The 24,169-nt window shown below is 40.1% G+C and overlaps 1 protein-coding gene across 4 annotated transcripts in view; it reads right to left on the minus strand.

Moving 5' to 3' along the window:
* Positions 1 to 24,169, minus strand: part of LYPD6 (LY6/PLAUR domain containing 6) — a 123,400-nt gene that overhangs the window by 36,006 nt on the left and 63,225 nt on the right. The gene's annotated exons all lie outside the window — the stretch shown is intronic.

Below are 24,169 nucleotides of genomic sequence, written 5' to 3' on the forward strand. Positions count from 1 at the left end.
ATTTTTCACGCAATAGGGTTTTGCCCAGGGTTCCAAGAATCCTAACCAAGTTTTTGTCCAAAGTCCTTGAAAATTGTTACCATTTAGCCATTTATAACTCAAGATAAAGAAAACTGTAATTGCTAGTTTCATAGGTGTGGCAAACCCTTTCAAAATTTCTTACAGGGTAGGAGGGTGAGCCTGTACTCTTCCTGTGGGAAAAATGAAAAAAAAAAAAATCAAATAGCCAACATCAAAACAGCGACTTATGTAAAACAAAAACCTCTCTGGCTATATTTTTTTCAAATCACTGGATTCCTCAGTAGCTAAGTAATAAATCTTAACCAATTTTTCTCATTTAATAAAGAATATGCTTTTAAAAACAAATCTATCCATGCACTCATCCTCCAAATTTCTGATCAACCAATACCTTGAGCTACACAACACGTGTCCTGATAGTGCAAAGACCATCAGGGTTTCATTTTTGTGAAAGGGTATTGGGGTCTGTGAAAACTCACAGTCTAAACTATAATCTGACTATTTGCTCACCATGGGTTTGAAGGCAAAGGAATGTATCCGATGACCTCCTGCCTCTGTACCATCGGGGTAGGAATTCTTCCTTTGTAATGCACCATCTTCATTTACAAGCCTCCATAAATAATGGTTATTAAAGAAGTCTATTATTGTAGCAAAACAGAATATAATAAGATTTTTACATAGTAGTATCCATCCAGGCAGAAAAAGATGGAGGAGTTATTAATAAAAGAAGATTGTCCTTGATAATAGGAACTTTTTTATTTTTGCATCTAAATTAACTCCCTTCTTAGAAAAAAATATTGAGTAGCTTCTTATGGATGAGGAAGTGTAGGTACCTAAACTGACTCCACTCCCTGAATGCTGATACTGAAAGAACCATGTGAGATTCCTCTCCCCTCACATTACTGCATTTTCCTACTTGTCTCCAGTTGTCCTCCTTGGTTTTGATTTTACTTGCTCATTCATTCATTCATCATCCTCTACGAGCCAGGGATAAACAGCATTATCTATTATACATGCTGTCGTTAATAGTTCCAGCTTAATACTCAAATGATTGAACCGTATTAGTAAAACCATTGATGTAACTCTTAAAATTCCCCACACGGTTGCTAAGTACGTGGGAGGAAATGTTGACCTGCCTTGTATGCAAGGGAGAGATGATACATCTTTGAGTCACTGAGTCAAGAGTGATCATGGTGTGATATTGACCTCTTGTCCTTACTAAGGCCACACATTTGTAAAACACCAGGTAGAGGAGCCAGGTAACACAGTGACTGCACCTGCCCTACACAAACCTCAGGGAGGTCACCAGGCATTACCAATAAGACCCAACAGGAGGTTCAGAGTCCTTCCTAACAACCAGGGCAGCTTATCTGGAAGAAGGAAGAAAGGGAGAAGTGGAATTTGATGGGGATGACCCATTATATTTTATAAAGATCCAGTTAACATCTAAGTTCATATGAATTATTGAATAATTATACTAGTAACAGGACACTGGAAATAAGTATTAGAGAAAACAAAAGATATTAAAATTCCAAAGAATCATAGCCAGGGGTGGACTTACCATGTAGTGAAGGGTAAGCTTCAGGGTCCCTGATTGTAGGGGCCCCTGCCAAGGCCCTATTTCTAATCTTAGGATTGTTAATCCATGTTTTCTTTTCCTTAAGGGGAGCTCCTCCCTAAAAACCTGGATCAGCCACCCCTGACCATAGTAATGCAAAAACAATGTTTATTAGTCATAATATTCTTGCTTTTTCTCTGAAAAGGGTTAGGTTAATAAACAGAAAAGAAATGCTGTCATTCTACTCTCATGGAAAGGAAAAAAAAAAAGTAGGAAAGACAGCACATTAACCAAGGCTGGCCTCAGAACTGGGAAGTGGAATTATAGCTGGAGAAAACAATCAACCAATGAGATAACTCCATTCCTCTGGGGCCCCTCCAGCACTGCCCGCGAGCAAATCTCCCAGGACCACTGAATGGAGAAAGAATGTAGGGCGCCCCCAAGGCAAAGGAAGAATTAAGGCCGAGAGAAAACCCCAAGCTTTAGATAATATGTGTTTCTTAGCTATTTTAAGAAGGGTCAGAGAAGCCACTTCATCTCATCGCTGGACTGGAAAGGAGGCCAGTCTAAAGGGAGCAACAAGATCAAACCCAGCAGTCCCGGCAGTGCTGATCAGGCCCCAGTCGATGGAGTAGAAAGGGAATTACATAGGAGCTCTGGAGCCAGGCAACCCCAGGGCCTTTTACCTACCTCCTTGGATTACTGTGAGAACAGATAAATGCCTGGAAAGACTGTGGAGCACCGGGTCTGGAGCCAGTCCAGGCTATAATTCTGACTCTGCAACTGACAGCTGTGTAACCTTGGGCAGGCTTCTCAACCCTTGTGCCTCAGTTTATTCATCTGCAATTAGGGGCAATCATACCACCTAGGTCAGAGGGCCCTTATCAGGACTAACAGAGATAATACACAGAAAGCACTTTGAACCATACCTAGCACATGCCTGCTAGCTAATGCAATTCGAAAAATCAGCTCTCAGTGTCCTAACAATGCATTGGGTTACTCATTTGGGTGGGTTAAGATGCTGGCTCAGAAACTTCTGCACCCCCAGTCTGGGAAGGAGGTATGAAAGGTCTTCAAAAAGGCTTCTGTGGAATGCCGTGTTCTATTAGGAGAAATCAAAAGCCCAGGTAGCTTGCCAGATTTTTCTAGCTGATCCCAACTAAGATCAACATCCTCAGGTGAGGATAAAAACACAGGGCAGTTGAATTAAGTGAGGCAGATCGGGGAAGGTCTACGGCAGGACTTCTCAAATTTCAGAAATGCTTTCTCCTTCAAAGAGGAAAAAGTCTCACAGACAGAATTTCATCTACCCTTACTGTCAACTAATTAATCCTAATTATAATAATTATATGCTACTTACACACACACAGATAGGAAACTAGGATTAAGCTCCTTTGTTTAAAAGCCCACACGGTACTTTAAAAGCTAAACAAAATTACCAAATATAAATAAAATTACATTAAAATTAAACACACTAGTGAAATAAAATCTCCTTTAAAGAAAAAAAGTCAGGGGCACCTGGGTGGCTCAGTACGTTAAGCATCCGACTTCGGCTCAGGTCATGATCTCATGGTTGGTGAGTTCAAGCCCCTTGTTAGGCTCTGTGCTGACAGCTCAGAGCCTGGAGCCTGCTTCAGATTCTGTGTCTCTGTCTCTCTCTGCCTCCCCCACTTGCTCTCTCTCTCTCTCTGTCTCAAAAATAAGCATTAAAGAAAAAAATTTAAAATAATAAAGAGAAGAGTCTCACAAACAGAATTTCATCTACCCCTACTGTCAACTAATTAATCCTAATTATAATAATTATAAATGCTACTTACATACACACAGATAGGAAACTAGGATTAAGCTCCTTTGTTTAAAGCCCATGTAGCAGCTTTAAAGCTACACAAAATTACCAAATATAAATATAATTACATTCAAATTAAACACACTAATGAAAGAAAATGGAAAATAACAGTAATGACTAGCATTGATTGAGCACTTACTATAGGGCTGAACCCAACATGTGCAAGGCACCCTTTACGTGCTTTCTTTAATCCCCGCAACACTGTGAAGTAGGCACTATTATTACCCCATTTTACAAATGAGAAAACTAGGGCACCAAGAAATGAAGACACACCTTTTTAAATCTACAGAACTGGCAGGTGCCCAGAAGTGCACAGACACCACTTGGGGAAGCCCAGACCTAGGAGGTACACAGCATCTGGTGACAGGGTGATGGAGGATGAGGCAGACCCAGAAAAGAGTTCGGGGCGTCACTTAGCACAAGAAGGACACCAAGATGGGGATGCTGGAGGGGAGGGGCCACCCACCAAAGACCACATTGTCTGGGTGTCCTTTTGTTTTTGTTCTGGTTGGGGCATAAAGAGGGCTTTGCTGGTAATCCCAGAGGGAGAGGAACTGGCCCTCCTACTGGAGTAAGAGTTAAGATGAAAACCTGGAGACAGGAAGTGCAGGGGAAAGATGAGAAGAGAGAGGGTAAGTAAGAGGGAAGGGGGTTGTCAAAAGAGGGCCAAGGTTTCCAAATTTGCTGATCCTAGCAAACTGCTGATGCTGGCTCTCACGCATTACAATTTCACTGGTGTGGGGTGTGACGTCAGTATGAGGTTGAAAAATCTCTCCAGGTGATTCTAATTTGCAGCAATGTTTGGGACGCTTTATCACACTTTTGCAAATGACAGTGGAAGGAAACAGCTCTGAAAGGTATTCTGTCCATCCAGGGCACCAGCACACCAGACTGGAAAGTTCCCCTTAGCACTCACTCACTTAAGGAACCAGTAAGCAGTCCAAAGTAATCAGCGTTATGTATTCCTCTAGGAATCCTCTTTATCCTATCTATCCTTAAAGTACTGAGGAAAGGGAACGAGCAGGTTGTGACCTATAAAATGACCACAGCTTCCAACGTGACAGACTTCTCTTGGCCACTTTGGTAATAACTTCCCAAAAGTGGTTTTCATCCTCTTGATGAAATGACTGTCCCATGTTGCCCTTGAAAGACTCCAAGGTGAAGTTCACTCTACCTTTCCGACCCAGCACACTTAATTTTATGACACCAAAAGAGAAAATGTCGGGAGGCCTCTCCTGAGACACACATATGCTTACAACCATTACTCCCAAGGTAGCCAGAGAGACAGAGGAGTTTTTGAGAAAAGAAACAAATAGGCCAACATTTTCAGAGGCAGCATGGAGTGTTGGGAAGAGAATGGCTTTTGCAGACTGCAGACTTGAGTTTGAACTCTTGCTCTGCTACAAAGAGCCATGTGAACTTGAGCACTGAACTCCCTGTGGCTCAGTCTCCTTGGCTGCACTGACACACTGGGATGCCTTCAATTCATCAGGACCCCACACTGCCATTTCCATTATGCGTGACTATGATCGTGACGCCAAGCCTCGATCATTAAGTGACACCCCCCTACCTGGCCCTTTAGAGGTGGCAAATTCTCATCCTCACTGACTTTCCAGTCACTTGTTCTGATGTTATTCATAGAAGGAAGTTAGGCTGAGAATAAAGCAAAAGAAAAGAACAGAAGTAACATCATTGGGAATAAACAGGGAAGGCAGTAAAACATTCATCCTGGTTTCACTCTGTAAAGTTAGAGTAACATAGATCTGATATCAAAACCATATAATTTATGCAGTTGCATTAGATCCTGCCAGGTCTTTCTCATAGGGGTTACAGAACAAAAACAAAAACAAAAACATGAATATATTGTAGAGATGAAAATGTAGGTAATTGTAATGGGCTCTCTCTTTCAATCCTCCATTATTATTCATTCCAGAGGGTTCTAAATTTCTGTATTCTAAATAACCCTGTGAGTAGCATCCTTGCAACTATAGCACATGATCTATTCCCCCATTATTTTCTTAGAATAAACTCAGACACAGGAGAAAAAAGAAAATGAAAGGACCCTGTCTTCCACTGGGTAGACCAGGAAGAATGCTGGAGGGTTTCTCTTCCCTGGAATTGTGTCATAAAACTATGAGGTAAGTATTTTCCAAGATCCTTTGTTTTCCTATGCTTGCAATCAAGAAGGGAAAGACAAGAATCTCTTTTGGTCCTTTCCTCCTGCAGGATTGATTAAGCCAAAAATATCAAGTCCAGGTAAAATGAGGCAATGACTGAGTTTCCCATGACAATAAAACCCATCTCTTTTTATCCTGAGACCTGTGAACAGGTATCTTTTCTAATCCTAATTTACACTCCAAGTTCAACATTTTCCACTAATAATGCATGCTCTACACTTGATCTTAGCCAAAAGGCCGAGAAGCAATATTAATAATGCATGCTCTAAATATGGCAAAAAAAAGCATCATAAACTCCAAATTAATCACTGGTTATTTGGGAGAATTCATTCATTTAATAAATATTCACTGTGTCAAATATGTATTGGGTATTATTCTACATTCTGGGTTATAAAATAAACAAAACAGATGAAAACAATATTTGATGTTCTGGCTCAATATATTTCTGGTTTATTACAGCTCAGTAGTTTTGGAAGAAGAAAGGGATTCAACAAAAATTAATACTGAGGTTCAGTTCGTGATCAAGCTGATTGAATGTAGCTCATTAACATTGTTGGCTCAGCACGATTCAAGTTTCTTTTAGTGGTATAGTGCTTGGGGACTCTCTACTCCAAAAGGAAACAAAAAAATGCAACACGTGAAAATTTTTTGGTTACTCACCAGATCCCAAAACCCCAAAATTGTTCTGGGCATTTTTTTTTGAGGTGTAATAACTCCTGTGTTTTTTGATCCTACTTTCTAAATACTTTACAAACCAGTCCTACCTTCTTCATCATGTCTATGGCTGGAACTTCAGTTCAGGTCTTTAATTTTTGTTTGGACTATGGCCATAGCTTTTAAACTAGTCTGCCTGACTCTGGTTTCTTTTCTTTCCAATATTTCTGTCTTACAGTTTATAAAAACAGAGATCTGATCACATAGCTCTACATTTAGAAACTGTGAATAGTTCTCACTGCTTGCAGGATATAGTTGAAATTTTTTATCAGCACATACAAAGAGTGGGAGAATGAGTAGATAGGCCCTCAGGATTCTGGATTAAGGCCATGCCACTGGCAGCAGAGAAGTATACCCCTTTTGAAAAACAGCCCCTGGCATATTGCTGAGCCCTGCTAAAGACAGAATACTTGCTCACATGATAACAAGGGATCATGCATTCAGAACTTCCCATTATAAGCCGGGATCTATTAGACTTAATCATTCATAAAGGCTGTCATACCTATCAGAACCTCAGCCAGCATTATCACCTGAGGGCTTAAGAAATGCCTGGTAGGGTGCCTGGGTGGCTCAGTTGGTTAAGCATCTGACTTGATTTTGGCTCAGGTCACGGTCTCACGGTTCATGAATTTGAGCCTTACATCCGGCTCTGTGCTGACTGTGTAGAGCCTGCTTGGGATTCTCTCTCCTCTCTCTCTCTCTCTCTCTCTCTCTCTCTCTCTCTCTCTCTGCTCCTCTTCCACTGACGTGCATGCACTCTCTCTCTTTCTCAAAATAAATAAATAAACTAAAAAAAAAAAAAAAAAAAGGAAATTCCTGATGCACAGGCATAGAATGCTGCTTAACACAGCATAGGACCAGGACCCACTTCACAGAAAGGAGATGCAGCATTGAGCCCAAGAACATGGGGTCCACTGTTATATCATATACTGCACCACCAAGAATTAGCTGGAATAGCCTTCTGAAGGTACAGCTGAAGGACCAGCTTGGAGGCAATACTCTGAAAGGATGGGGTGCCAGCCTTCAGGATGCAGCACACGCATCAGGTCACGGTCTTCCGTACGATGCTGTGTCCTGAATAGGAAGAATACATGAGTCCAAAAACCAATAGGTGGAAGCATGAGTGGCCTCCCTTACCATCACCCCCAGTGATCCATGCAACTCTGAGCTCTGTGATACTGGAGGTCCTCATCTCCAAAGGGGTACAATATTACCAAAGGACATGGCAAGGTCCAATCGAACTACAAGTTTCATGTCCCACCAGGCTACCTGAGACTCTGTGTCCAAAGACCAACCAAATGCCATTATGGCAGGGATAATTGGTCCTACATAGGAGGAAGAGGCAGGGCTACCTTTTCACAAGAAAGGCAGGGAAGAATCCATATGAAACCTAGGTGATCCTCAGGGGTGCCTCCTGGTGCTCCATTACCCCTGTGTAGTTGTGAAAAGACACATGTGGCAATCCCAGCCTGAAAATGCATGATTACCAAGGTTCCAGACTCCTAGGAATGAAGATTTGGGTCATACAATTAGGTGGACCATCAAGACCTATCAAGGTGATGACCAAGGATGTGAGAAACTCAGAATGGATATTGTAGGAAGGAGGGGGTAAGTACAACTGCAGCCCACAGATCAAATGCAGCCAAGGATGGGGCACAATTGTCCAACCAACATTCATCTCTGAGTTCCCTCCCACAGGAACCACAGGGATGCTCCTCCTTGAACTTGTGTAGAGAAGGAGGTCCGTGTGGCACAAAGGGCAGACTGTAGCAGCCATGAAAATAAGCCTCATGATTTTTGACTTTGGGGGACACAATCAACCTACAGTCCTAGCTGTGCTCCAAAATCCATCACCACATTCATACTGAGGCCACACTTCCAAAAGGCTGCTCCCAGCCAATGACTGAGGAAGGCAGGGATACTACCTACCAAAGCAGGCTCATTTTCTGGGAATACAGGAGACTCCTCTGATAGATGACTTTGGCTTGAGGGTACCCCATCTTCCTCACCAAACTTTCTTAGAATTGCACTATAGGCTATGATCCCTCCCTCCCTTCCAAGGGTCATCCTGTACAGCATCTGACAACTCTCCCAGTCTCCCTAGTCCATCCCCATTTCCCTCAGAGGTGTGTAATAAGTCTCCTATACATCTAATCCTGTCTCAGCATCTGCTTCACAGCCTTCATGACCTCTTCTACCATCTCTCTAGGCTCACCCCCTACTTGCTCCCACTGTGCACTCCACAGACACCACACTAATGATCATACTACTTTCTGCATCCAAGCCTAGGAAAAGCTATACTACTCCCTCTGTCTAGAGTGCCCTTTCCCCTTTGCCTTCTCTCTGGGGTCTGAGGTTTGACAGCCAGTATAATTGTGCACCAGACTTTGGCTTGGCTCTGTTTTCATTATTCTGTTTTTGCATGACCAGTTCAAGGAGAATCTGCCTGATTACAGAGTGCAGATTGCTCCATATCCTATACCAAGTTGTAAGGTTCCATGTGTTTATCCTATCCAGTATGCATCCTACAAAGTGTCTCTCCCACTCAACATAAGGGCAGGGAAACAAAGTGTCTCTCCCACTCAACAGTGACAGAGTCCAGAATGTGTCTGTCTGTGAAGAACAGCCACTACTCAGCTCCAGCTGAATGTTGCCATGAAGGATAGCGAGGCAAGATCTGTTGAGTTTTCAAAAAAACCTCAGAAAACCAGATTTTTATTGTGAGATTTCTGCATTTTAAAGGTTACAAACTGATTCAAAATTAAAACAAAACCCAACAGGAGGTCACACAAAGAATACCCACTGACTGCTATGGCCCACACCTGCCAGCTTTTGTCCACCACTCTAAAATGCACCAACGACCTCGCCCATAACTCATACGGAATGCACCCTGCAGATCTGAGCACTGGAGGCTCGGCACATGGTGATGTGTCCGAGAGTCTGCACTACTCTCTTTTAAGAAACTTAACCATTACATTTTAGCGTTTTGTCTTCTCAGTTCATGAAGTATTTCATAACCCCATGCTACTGAGGACTGTATTAGCCTCACCAAAGAGGCAACTAATTCATTGTCTTGTTCAACAAATATTTACTGAAGACCTAACATGGGTCAAACCCTGTGCTATGTCTGGAGGTTCAGATTTGAATAATTGAGCCCTTATAACCAAGAAAATTGTAATTAAGTAGAAGAAACAGAAAAGTAGACGGTACAATATTATATTGTTTGAGAAGATTTTAAAAATACTCTACTAAAGCAAACAACTTGAGTTCTCTACTAAAGCAAACAACTTGAGTTCTCAAGAAACATTAATATCTTTTAAACAAACAAAAATGAAACTATCTATATCTATATCTATCTATCTATCTATCTATCTATATCTATAGATATATATATTCAAGAAACACCTTAAACAGTAACCTGGCTATTTGAAAGATCTTAATGGGTGAGAAACCTTTTCATCATAAAATTGTAGAAACTAAATGAGGACTTACAAAATACAAATAGTGAGCATTTAAAAAAATATTAGTACATATTTAGTTGTAAATGCTTTCATAGAATCACTTCAAAACTGTTCCTCACTCTTACACTCTGAAATTTCTTTTTCTGAATAGTGGCATAAAACATAAATTACTTTGGGGGAAGAAATTTTATTAATTGAATATCTGCCCTATCAAGGTTCCATTGTTTATTAAGCCCTGTTTCTAGTGAGGTAAATTTGTAAAAATACACGAATACAACAGCGGCTAGTTCTAGAGAGACTTTTGGCCATAGATTCCAGGATTCCTGAAGACCCATCTATACATTGTGAAGATACAACCGGCTACCCCTTGGCCCTGTCCGTAACTTAGGCACACCTGCACTCAACTAGTCTGACATGTGTTCTCGTGCAGTAAGGTGTGGTGTGTGGATGGAGCCCAGAATCAGAGTGAACCTGGCAATTGTTCCAAATATTTCTTTCCTTCTTCCTCACACGTCCCCAGTCACATTGCAAATCAGTTGCCTGGTACAGGCCTAGTTCCTCAAAGCAGATCTATGTACTTCACTTTCTTAATAATCCTGGCCAACCCTTCAAAATTTACAAGGTGAAGCTATTCTGTGTCTGTGAGTATTGGGAGAATTTTAACAATTGGATTAAAAAGCCAATGAAATGGTAAACTCCTAGAGGAAATGCTCATGCCAGGGAATAGATTAACTGTTAGCTGATTTCAAGAACAAATGGAAAGTGCAAATCTCAGAGAAATGAGGTGGACAAGGAGAATAAAGTAAGTGGGACATGAACAACTGAAAGAATTTGGGCCACAGACACTGGTTTGGTAAGTCTATAACACAGTAGAAAGATGAAGTTCTTTTTTCTTCTCAATTCCTTTTTTTTTTTAAATCAAATTTCATCTTTCTTTACACTTGATACAATTTGGGCATGTTTGTTCTCTACATCTATTTCCCTGTATAATATGATAAATGAGAGGGGAAGAAATGTATCCGGTAACTTACAAACTTGATCTCCTCTTTCTCTGACCCTGGTCTCCCCCGAGCAAGGTACGGCTGCAGGCAAGAATGTTGGGTTCAGGATTACTCATCACCAGGGATATCTGGAGGACCCTGCTGGAGAGTCCTACATATCCTCAATTTTCCTTGTGTGAGGATAAGGCCAACAGTTGGATGGTGCTTAGCAGTATATTAACATTTTATACAGTCATGGAGAAGGGAAAATGCAAGCCATAGAAGAGGTTTTCTGAGATGAGTGTGACATTGTCAAAAACAATAGAAATACAGCGGAAATTAAAAGTACCAGAACCGAGCAAAGTATTGTTACTGTGCTGGGTCTTAAAATTCAGTCCTGGGGTTTCCAGGCTCAAGTGACAGTATGGGGAGCATGAAGAGTTCACGATTATGAAAGAAGCAAACTTAATCAAGTGTTTATTATCTATCTTCCATTTTAATTCCCACCACATAAGACAGTTTGGATCCTAACATGAAATGCCTTTATATATATATATTTTTTTAGCTTAAAAAATGGAAGCAGTTGACAGTATTTTGGCTCCCAATTAACATAGTGCCCACAATGTATATTGAATATTTATTTCCTGTTTACTAGGTAAAGAGGACAGACATGGCTTGTCTAAGAAATCTGTCCTGGACACTGCACTATGTTTATACTATTCTCGGACTACAGTCCCATTGTGACTGTTCGTCAACATTACCTGAAAAAACAGACTAGTAAAGAAACAGACTCAGGAAGTCTAAGGTAGAATTAGAAACTTTGTATTAAAACAACAAAAGCAAAAACAACTTCTGTAGTGATTTTAAAGATTTCCAGATATAGAAACTTTAGGATTAGATCAAGAAAAACATGGATAAACATCCCTCAACAGCAGTTCACAAAAAAAGAAATAAAAAATTAGCTAATAAATCTTGTTAAAAGGTTTAATCTTACCAGATTTAAAGACAAGTGAATTGAAACAATGATTCAGAACAATATAATTTCCTCACCTAAAATTGGCAAAAATACTTCCATCTGATAATACCCTATGTTAATAAATATGTGGGAAAAGAGACAATCTCATCTGAGAAGTAAATTAGTTTATCTTTTTTTTTTGGAAACTAATTTTTTTAATGTGTGTACTCTTTAATCAAAAATTTCCATCTCCAATAATTTACCTAGGAGATATATGTCAAAAATGTGCTAAAATCATATAGGGGAAAATGTTCATGATAACCCAAATATTTAATAATAAGGGTGAGGTTTATAAGTTAAAGTAATACCATACAAAAGAATATTGTATCACTTCTAAAAAGAAAGAAGATCTACAAGATATATTATGAAGAAAAGGAAGACACAGATGATATTGTACACTATGGTGCTTTCTAAAATGGAAGTGAATAAACAATACACACACACACACACATAGCACACACACACACACACACACACATATAGGCTCTATGCATTATCTTTATCTTCTAAAAAGACACCTAAAAGTTATTAATAATTATGTTTGGGGAGAAGGCCTTCACTAGAGGAGTGAGGGAAGTTTTTACTTTCATTTTGTATGTTTCTACACTGTTTGCATTTTCTCACCACGTACAAATATTCAAGGGCATGCATGGTGTTTTCTGCAAGATCTGTTTAATTCCATGCTAGCTTCCCTCACTCTCTAGTACATTTCTTAGTCAAATACTTCTGTCAATCACTATGTGAGTGAGTCAATTTATTTCAAATTATATCCCACCCACACTGCCAACCTACTTACTAGAAAAATGGATTTGAGAAGGCCGATAATAAAAGACTCATAGTAAGGCTATTAAATAAAAGAAGCAAATAAAATTCATGGAAAGGAAGGGGAGATAAAAAGCCCAGGAAAATGTATTGACTATGATTGAGCAGTCAGCATGGCTCCAAATTTCCTAAAGAAAAAGGCAAAAATGGAAACATGATGGTTGATGTCATTCTTATTGTCTGGAAAAAGATTTCATGCCTGTTTGTCAAAGATTTTTTTACTTGGTGCTGAATTCTAAGAGACATGATCCAAGACACCTTGAAAATATCTTGACTTTATGTCCTTAGGCTCCCAAATTTGACCCTGCATCAGAATCACCGAGGGGACTTGTTGAAACAGATTTCTGGGCTTTACCGGCAGGGTTTCTAATTGAGTAGATGTGGGGTGGGGCCTGAGACTTTTCATTTCTAACAGGTTTCCTAGGTGATGCTGATGTTGCTAGTCCAGGACTGTACTTAGGGACATGGGAATTTTTGACCAAGCCTTCATTCATTAACCCTTAATGACTTCACCAGTAGTTCTACCTAGGATCTGGAGATACTCTTCACATAAGCGTTTCAGTAAAAGATCCAAATGTAACCCAGTTTCTTATGATCTAATCAGAAAACAAAGATGGAACTTGAGACAGCCACAGATACAAAAGCATTGCATATGCCTTGGCCCTTTCTTAATACAAATTCATTCCACACCACCTGTCCCTGATAGGCTTAGACAGGAACTGATAATGCAGATTCATGACTCACATTAACAATGGCCTCATTTTACCCACACAGGAGGCTGGTCTCCTACCAACATCCAAAATATATTATCATTCAATTCCAAAATCCAGAATCAATGACCTTTAGACAATCTGCACTCTTTTTAAAAAATTTTTATTTTTTGCCTATTGCCATGGGAAATAGAGGATTAACTGTACCAGGAATTAACATAGGACCTTTCTCCTGGAGGGGTAAGAGTTCAAAACACTTTTCAGATAAACAACCTCATTTGTCTTCCAACATGGGCGGCGGTGGGGGTGGGGTGGGTTGGGGTGGGGTGTATAAACTGCACTTTTATTACAGCACTGGAATTCTAGGTCTAAGGCCACTGTCTCCAGTCCCTCTTTGCTTCATGGTTCTCAAAACACTTGGTGCCATAGGAAATAACTGGCCCATTTAACAGCTGCACTCAGATAAAGATCTCACACACACACACACACACACACACACACACACACACACACACACATTCACATGTACGCTGGCACCAACAACCAGTATGTTTTACAAGATTAAAAACATCTAAAAATATATCTAACAGAGGCACTTATAAATGTATACATTGTAGCTCAAAACAGAGAAAAATGAAAAAGAATTTGAAAAAAACTAAAAATGCTCTGAGATCCCTGAATTTCAGTAAGCTTACCTGGCCTTCAACAGTTCTGTTTTAAATAAGCGTCTACTGTGTACCAAGTACTGTTTTAGGAACCGGGATTAAAAGTTGGACACAAACCCCACTCTTGACAGTAATTGCAAGATCTGTCATAAAACTGATCATTCCAGATGACAGGAATAGGTTAGGTGTGATGTTAACTGTATAGCTAAACAACGCGCAGAGAATGGTCACTTAACCCCTCCTGGGGGTTCCAGGGGACTTCCTGGGGGAGAAGACACAGCCAGAGACGGATGAACAGGAAACAGCTGCAATGCAGACAGAGGGGTATGGTGAAGGATATTGTGCTAGGCTGAAGGTTACATACCCCAAATCCGATCACTCCTTCTTTGTTACAAATAGAAATTCTATTTTGTTCAGGGTGGCATCCAGCCTGACTCAAAATACACTTCCCAGAATTCCCACCAGCACTGGTGGTCACGGGACACATTCCTGGCTAATGAGATGTAAATGAAAACCACAGTGGTGCTTCTAAGAAAGCTGATGGCTCACCTTTGGCTTTTGCTTTTCCTTCTTTGCCCTTCACCCTTCTTGGGGCTTGCAATAGAGATGAGAAGCCCAAGAGTGTGACTATCATTTCGGGGAGTATGAGTAGAAAGATGGAATGAAACTGGTCTCTCAGAGCTGTCACATCTGCCCTGGACTGCCAACTTCCAGTCTTCTTATTAATGAGAAAAGGAAGTCCCTGTCAGGTGGAGCCCCCGGAGTGTGGATGCAGCCAGATATACGCCAACAGAAACCCATCTCATACATGCAGGTAAGACTATCTTTGCATTTGTTTGTTTGCATATCCTGGGGAAGGCCCCAAATCTTAGAGCAAACGTTAACATCCAAAAGCAATCTTCTTGAATCCTCCACTTTTATCAAAACATGAACTTAAGGATGTCCTGGTACTTTTAAAAAGTATTGTTATAATTAAGCAGCAAACACTATTAACAAGTGTGTTACTGGAAAGTTTAAATATGATCTCTAATCAAGAGCTAGTAAAGCAAGATTACAATGGCCAGTAACATTTACAGTTTCCTCTGGAAAAAAAAATCCCATGAATACATAATCCCAGGGCTTAAATAAAATTTGTTTAGACAAGATTTTTTCTTCTCTCATCCTCCAAAGAACTACGAACTTTCTCTTCCTCCCTCCCTCCTCTCTCTCTCTTTCTCTCTCTCTCTCTCTCTCTCTCTCTCTCACACACACACACACACACACCGCCTTTTGTTGTTTCCTCACACACAATGACACAATCAGTAGTCTCAAGCACTAATGTTGCTCTCCTCTTGCTACTTAAAGGGCAACCGAGACCTACAATCAGCAGGACATCATGCAAGAGTTAAAAAGGCTGTTTCTTTGTTATTCCAGGAAAAATGTTAAGGGACAGGTACCACCTGAGTGTGGAGTAAACAGCAACAGCAACAAGTGCTCAGGCAGAGGACATGCTACCACTGCCTGGGGCAGGTACAGATCACCGCAAGTTCTTTCAGGTCTAAAAGCATCAGGTGGTTGTCCTGGGACTTTCCCACCAGCCCTCCCAGCCCCCTCTTCAGCCAAGATGGGTGGGGAATGGCATGGAGGTCTGGGGCAGGGATGCTCCAGTCCTGGCTTTGCCCGAAGTAGCTTTTCCCAATGGACAATCACACCAGCTTCTCCACCTGTGCAATAAAGGATTTGACATGCATTGGTGATTCTGAGCCTGAGCGGGGATGGAGCGAGGGTGGAGGGGATTGTGGACCGGTAAAATTTAACTTGAAAACAGGGGCACCTGGGTGGTTCAGTCGGTTGGGCATCCAACTTTTGACTCAGGTCAATGATCTCACAGCTTATGAGTTTGAGCCCCGTGTTGGGCTGACAGCTCAGGGCCTGGAGCCTGCTTTGGATTCTGTGTCTCCCTTGCTCTCTGCCCCTTCCCTGCTTGCACTCTGTCTCTGTCTCTGTGTCTCTCTCTCAAAATCAATAAACTTTAACAAATTTTTAAAAAATTTAACTTGAAAAAAAAAAAAACTACTCCAACAAAACTTTGCCAATGTTGTGTTTTCCTTTAAAAGGCCATACAAATAAAGCAACAACACAGACATAATGTTCCCAACCATGCTTCATGGGGAAGACTTGTCCTGTTATCTGGCCTGCTCATTTTGGAAGGGTCAGACTGTCCACTAAGTCTCTTAATATCCCAGTGATTGTGACCTTTTATTTATATATTTTGCTCTTGTATTTTGAAATGTTTTTCCACTTGATCTTCCAGACCAGTTTACCCCAACAGTCCCTATATCCCAAAACTTCTTGACTTTTTTGGGCACATAGATCCCTTATCAGTCTAGTGAAACCAATGAACCTTTTCCCAGAGCAGTATTTTTAAATGCATAAAGCGAAATACATAGGATTACAAAGCAAACCAATTATATTTAAATATCAACATAAAAATATTAAAATACATAAACTTGTGATACAGCAATATATATGCTTCTTTATTATGACATTAAATATCAAGCTCTACTGGTGATGCTAATAATGATTATAATTTCAAGCAATGATGAGCTTAAATGATATTTCAGGATGTCTGCAACAACTCTAATGTTATCTGAAAATGTTTTAGATTTGTACTGATGACAAAGTCACAGGTACTACGAGTCCTTTTGTGGTTTCATTAGAAGATAATAAAAATAAAGATGCATTTTTCCTTCCAAATTAAATGCCATATTTTCCTATAATTTGGAAACAGAAATTTTCCACCCTACCCTAACACCACTGCTTGTTTTTTATAGCCCACCCCATTCCACATCCAACTGCATAACTACATTCATATGTGATGTGGCAATGTGATGTAGGGCCAAATATCAATGAAAAGGAAGTTATCTTCTAACCCTGGTCCCCTTACCATCCCACCCCTCCTTTCCAGAGGCAATCACTGTTGACAATCTCTTGGGCATTCTTGACATCTACGGAATGTTTCATTTAAAAAGCATTTTGTTGGAGCACCTGGGTGGCTCAATCGGTTAAGCATCTGACTTTGGTTCAGGACATGATCTCACGGTTCATGAGTTCAAAACCCACGTTGGGCTGTGTGCTGACAGCTCAGAGCCTGGAGTCTGCTTCGGATTCTGTGCCTCCCTCTCTCTCTGCCCCTCCCCCACTCATGTTCTGTCTCTCAAAAATAAATAAACATCAAAATAAATAAATAAATAAATAAATAAGAAGCATTTTGTTTAAATTCTGGAAAACTTTATTTTGCAATGGAATTACTTTCTATCTTTTTTTTTTTTAATCATCTTTCTCCTCCATCTATTCTATTTGACCAATACCACCTACCTTCTGCTTATTATTCTCTGGTGCCTGGGTCCCTTTATCTTAGTTTCCATGGCTTACTCATTGCTTTATTCACCCTCAAAGTTCAGGTCAAGCTGTGGGATGCTTTGATCAGCTACAACTTCATGAGCCTGAGGCTTGTCCAGCAGGCCAACTCCAGCTGTCTGTCCTCTGTTGAGGTCCCCAGAAGAACCTCCCTGCACATTCCTCCCCCCTCCCACCCCACCCCAGGTAGCAAAAGAGTATTCTAATGAGAAGAAAGCAGCTTCTCTCTGAAATCCCACAGGAGCACTTCCAGGACAGCCGTAAGACAAAATAACAACTTCCCCTGTCCCCCCCCACCCCCACATACGGCCACCTTCTGCCATCCCCACCCTAACATAAAATAGAGGACAATCTTCCAAAATAGGAAAATTAGAACCTTGTAATAAAAGGGCAAATTGTCCCAAGAAAAGGCAGTTGGCATATTATAGTTATACAAATTACAAGAACATGTAGAAAAATAGGAGCAGACGGAGGAAAGGCAAAAACTGAAGAAATAACACAGGAAAATGGCCTTATCTTGAAAAAAGGCTGCAGTTGGAAGGTTGAAAGAGCGGGTCCAGTTCCAAGTTAAGAATCATCACTGGAGTTTCTGGGTGGCTCAGTTGGGTAAGCGTCCAAATTTGGCTCAGGTCATGATCTCACAGTTTGTGAGTTCGAGCCCTGCGTCAGGCTCTGCTGACAGCTCAGAGCCTGGAGCCTGCTTCAGATTCCGTGTCTCCCTCTCTCTGACCCTCCCTGCTCACACTCTGTCTCTGTCTCTGTCTCTCTCTCTCTCTCTCTCTCTCAAAAACAAAAACAAAAAACAATGATTACAAAAGACACTTATCAATGCAACCCCAGTACTTACTAGAATAAAGAAAAGTTTGTTTTTATGTATTTATCTCATAATCACTCACCTTACTATACATTTTTTTTTCCTTAATAGAGCCTCCTGAGTTTTCTAAATATAATCATCAGCTCAAAGAGGAAATTTTTTTTCTTTTTAAATATTTCCTCCTTTATTTTCTTGTCTCATATTTTCTAACGCCTCCAAAAGCCTGTTCAAAAGTGGTAACACCTGTCTTATTTCTGAGTGTAATGAAAAATATGGGAAGCATCTAGACAAAAATAACAAGTTACCTATAAAGGTAATTAGACTAACATCAGACTTCATCTGCATGCTACTGAGAGGAAAGAAGTGCATTCCCAGAATTCTGTGCCCATCGGAGACATCGTTCACCTCCCACAGTAATAGGAAATACTGAAGTTGATTTAATAACCACAACAATAGTATCATTGAGTTAACATTTAATAGCACTCATTCGGTGCCGGGTTCAATTCTAAGCATTTCACTTATCGTGGTAGTTTGTCTATAAGGTGGCTCCCATTAGTTCCTTCCCTCCCTCTCCATTCATGCCAGCCCAAGATGAGGTCTAGTCTCCCACCTCATAGAATCTGGTAGAAGTGTACCCATACCAGTTCTAAGCCAAGACGTTATGAATACTGCCTCTTGGAGTTTCCATGTAGGAAACCCAGGCTTCTCTGATGAAAAGAGTGGTTGTATGAGAAAAACAGTCATGTGAGTGAAAAAGTTATCTTGGACATCAAACCTAGTTGAACCTTTGGAAGATCCCAGCCCCTGCTGCTATTCGATTCTGACCACATGAGAGCCCCCAAACAAGAATAGCCCAGCCAAGCCCAACCCCCAGGATCATGAGAGATAATAGTAAGTTGTCATTTGGGGGCAGTTCATTACATAGCAATAGGTAACGAGAATACTTACACTAACTCTTCACAATATTCCTATGAGGTAGCCATTATTGGTATTACCATTTTACAGATAAGGAGACTAAGGCCCAGCTAAGTTAAACTTTCCCAAGCTTATCCAGCTAGAAAGAAAATCCTTGGAGAAATGCAAAGTTTCATAACTAAATAAAGTTCATGTTTCATATGTAAAAAAATAGTGACAGGGACCCTAATGCAACAAAAATGCATCAGAGCAGGGACCTCGAGAGAGAGGAAAAGGGAAAGGAGAAAAAACAGTGACGAGAAGTATACCTTGCAAATATATTGTGAAATCTAAGATACTACGGCTATCATAACTGGGAAAGTGTACAGTGAAGGTGAAAGTCTTCCGAAATAACAGAGACAGCACGAGTAACAGTAATAGTCATGAATGAAAGGAAATGTAGGAGCTGGGAAGGAGCAAGGCTAGAGGCAGGTAAAAGAGAAAGAAGCAAATGCATTCTGATGTTCTTGGCATGAATTTCTGCAAGTTATAAATTAACAAAACTAATTCACGTAGAAAATGGAATAGATAAATTATCGTAGTACAGATGTCAAAAGTGGTTAAATTCCTACTATTAAGAAAGAGAGCCAAAACAGAGGATTTTTCAGTGAGTTCCATACAACTTACAAAGAATAAAAATATGTTATTTAAATTATTCAAGACTATGGAAACATAGAGAAAGCCTCTAAATCCATTTTATAAAACTGGCTGAGCCTTTAAACCAAAATTGATAAAAGCAGTACAATAAAAGAAAACTACAGAGAAATCCCACTTGTAAATATTTGCTTATTGGTTATCCCACTTATAAAAATTCTAAGTAAAATATTAGCAAGCACATCCAAAAATAGACGAAAGAATACTGCCAGTAATCAAGTGGGTTTTATGCCAAAAAGGCAGGTTCTACAGTAGCAAATCCATTAACATCATTTGTAACAGAAACAAATGCATGGAGGAAAAGTGGTTGGTTATATGGATAGTTTCTAAAAACCACCTGGTGAAATTCAACAGCCATTTTTAATAAAACCCCAAGTAAAATGTAAATAGAAACATCTTGAACGTGAAAATATCTATCGAAAATCAACTGCAAATATCATTCTAAACAATGCCAGGAATAAGATGGGATACCTATTATCATCATTACAATGCAACGGTGAACTGAGGTAAAGAAAATAGTTAATATAAATAGAGTGATGAGGAGAGAAAGTTTTCCCTTTCTCTTAATGATATGCTTACATACCTAGAAATTCCAACTCTGGTTTAAATATGAAAACTACTAGACGCAATAAAGGACTTGGATCAGGTGGCTAGTGGTTTAGAGCTTTTCCCCATATTTGCAATGAAAATACAATAGCATTACAATAGCATCAAAAAGGAAAAGAAAGATTAGAGATAAATATATAAATTCAAAATTCATACATTCATTTAATACAATGTCAATTAGAATCCCAATTTTTTAAAGTGGATATATCAGGGTGCCTGGGTGACTCAGTCAATTGAGTGTCCAACTCTTGATGTCGGCTCAGGTCATGATCCCAGGGTTGTGAGATTGAGCCCTGAGTCAGGCTCCGTGTCAGGAGCCTGTTTAAGATATTCTCTCTCTCCCACTTTTCCCCACTCATGCAGTCTCTAAAATTAAATAAATTTTGGGTGCCTGGGTGGTTCAGTCAGTTGAACATCTGACTTCGGCTCAGGCCATGATTTCAAGGTTCCTGAGTTCAAGCTCTGCATGGGGTTCACTGCTGCCAGCACAGAGCCCTCCTCCGATCCTCTGTCCCCACCTCTCTCTGCACACCCCCCCACTCCCTCTATCCTTCTCAAAAATAAACAAACATTAAAAAAATTAAATAAATCTTAAAAAAAATAAAGTGGATATAATATCTGTTTAGGCAAGATTAAATGTCCAAAAATTGGCAAGAAATTTTTGAAAAAGAATAAAGAAGGAAGGGCCATACCAGACAGACTTAAATCCATTAACATCAAAACATGGCATGGGAATGAATAACAGAACAGACTAAGAAGCAATATTCATAGACTAGGAGCTTCCACGTGACAAAGTAAGCGTTGTGATCCATTGTGGAGAGAACACCTCATTGAAAAATGGCACGTGCCCAATGGGATGTCATGGAAATGGGAACAAAAAGAATTAGATGGAGCTCCTACCCCACATTTTATTACCAAGTCACTAGAGAGAATGAGTTAGCCATATGCCATCTCAACAATGAAAGACTATGAGGTACTGCTCAGTAAGAGAAGATTCGGAGTATGTTACAGTAATCCCTCTATTTTTGGAATGTATTGTCCACTATTTAGAATTCTGGATAATGGAGCCTGATCACATGACTAACACTGCTTTGGGAGATGCCTCTTCATAGCAAAACATAAACATAAATATAAGTGTGTATATAACACATGGAGAGAAATATGGAGATATCTAGATATATAAACTAGGTTGTTTGACACTGGTTGATGGTGGGGGGTGGGGATCATGGTGTGAAGGGAAGGCAGAAACAATGTAATTTTTAAAAGGTATCCAATAAATACAGAATGTTTAATAGGATCTAATTTATGAAGAACTATTTGTACACACACACATACACACACCAATGTGTCTGTGTAGAGAAAGATACACAAAGAGAGAGATAAAAGGCTGGGCACCAAAATGTTATTTGTGGTTATCACTGAGATACGAGTTTCAGATGATTTTTACTTTATATAATCAGGAAAAAAATAAATTTCATTATAAAAAAAGATTCAAGTTATGAAATATGAATTTATGGTATAAATTTAGTTTTAAAATATATTTTAAATGGATGTCAAGTCAAAGGATTTTCATATTCTTTTTTGTGAAGCTTAAATAAGGTGAACAATGAGAGCCCATAGCACATGCCTGACACAGAGAATAGTGATGGCTACTATCATTATTTCCAGGAGTTTAGAGGTCCCCTGTTGACAACTCTGCCTAGTTGTAGCAAAAGTATAAACTCAGGGACTCAAGTGAAGGGAAGCTCATAGAATCACTAATGGCCCTAAAACCACCTTTCATGCAGCAGAACAAAGAACATTGGCTGATTTCCTCAATACAACTGTACAGCGAAAAGAAATGACATCATTGTGAATTAAGAGTTGAAGCAAAAACATTTGCTTCTGACTTTCCAAACAGCAGGTCTTAAGTACTCTTGTCATCCTGATAGAAACGTGACAGTGTAAGCTGATTACTGCACTTTTGATTCTAGACCGTCAAGCTACCTGATTTGTAAGCAGGCTTTGCGTAAAACCTCCCTACCTCCATCATCAGGTCTGGAGGAGACTATCCAGTCTTGTTTGGCACCTTGGTATTCAAACCCCACCACAAAGGAAAGCAAATCACCCTATTACTGTCATATCTTCAGCAGTCAGTGCTTCAAAGCCCCAGGAGCTAATAGATGGTAATAGATTCCAGGAGAACTTAGAAATCACTGCGGTTAAAATACTTTTTAAAATGTATCCAGTCTTTGTAGCTGGGGAAAGCTAATCTCATCTTCTCACACGGTACAGTAGAACCCAGATCCCTTAATCTTGCTCAGATTTGTACATCATACCCTCTGGTGTGTAAGTAATGCTGTGGCCAAAAAGACAGCTCCCTAATGCATGCCTGGGTCTGCAGCCTGCCCACACAAGGCAAACAGGACCACAGTTGGCTCTGACCCCTTCCCAGTGAGGCTTCCCTGCCCACATCACACCCTCCACCCTCCATGCCTGCTAACTCAGTGAGCCTTATTCTTGATAAACTGGTTATTTAGTACCATCTAATATCCTAAAAAGAGCAAGTATGAGGCTATTTATTTTGAAAATTTATGCTTCTAGAGTTGTGAGGAAGAAATAATACTATCTCCACACAGTGAAGAGCCTTGAATTCATCCGCTAACCATAGTCATTTAGGACCAGACCAACTCCCTCGCCTTGCTGCTGAAAACGCTAGAAACACAAGAATGGGTTTTAAATGGAAATTCTTCAAGCTAAATCAGCCTTCAAAATGCTTCTGATGGCATCCATTTAAGTGTAACACTGAAAAGCTATAGATGCATAAATGTATTCAGAACTCTGATTATAATTACCATGAAAAAGGGCTTTACTGTCATCACTGAATCATTCTAACTTCAGAAGTAGGAGAAGACTTATGCAAGGCTGTACCTGAATGAGGCAGGTACAGCGACAGAACACAAGACTATACACTTTTCATCACACACTTGAGCCAATGTGCAAGGATTATTTTATTTTTTCCAGGGGGGTCCTACATAAAGCAATATCCTCTCACTGACAGAGAACCTTCCCAGGGGGTCAAATTTGGACCTAAAGGTTTTCAAAAAGAATAGACATTCAAGATCTTTGTATAGCTGAAAGAAAGAAAGCCAGAAAGTGAGCAAGCAAGTAAACCAGAAAGCAAGGAAGGAAGGGAGGAAGACAGAAAGAGAGAGAGAAAGGAAAAAAGAGAGAGAAAGTGAGAAAGGAAAAAAGAGGGAGAAAGAAAGAAAGAAAGAAAGAAAGAAAGAAAGAAAGAAAGGGTTAAAGAGAGAAAGAAAGAGAGATATAAAGAGAGAAAGAGGAAGGAAGGAAGGAAGGAAGGAAGGAAGGAAGGAAGGAAGGAAGGAAGAATGGATGGAAGGAAGGAAGGAAGGAAGGAAGGAAGGAAGGAAGGAAGGAAGGAAGGAAGGAAAATATAACACCTCTGTATGGCAGCATCCTGCTAATATAAATGGGAAGAAGACTCACTGCCATGCAATCACAGCTTCCATTTCCTCAGAGGGATTAATAATGCACTGCATGAATTTCCAAGATGTTTACAGAAAGGCTGACATACGCCAAGCACTCAGAAATTCTACCTTCCTTTTACTTTCAGTCCAAATAACTATCGAGAAGTCGTTTTCTACAACCACATTGATTATGCCTTTTATGCCCACGTTACACACTCACACACCATGCCCTGACTCTGAGAAATAAACTTTTGTCATTTTTCTAAAACTTTGCTTTTGAGACAGAGAGCGTGAACAGGGGAGGGG

This window comes from Panthera pardus, unplaced genomic scaffold (assembly GCF_024362965.1).
Source record: "Panthera pardus isolate Hobbes unplaced genomic scaffold, ASM2436296v1 HiC_scaffold_10, whole genome shotgun sequence".
Lineage (NCBI taxonomy): Eukaryota > Metazoa > Chordata > Mammalia > Carnivora > Felidae > Panthera > Panthera pardus.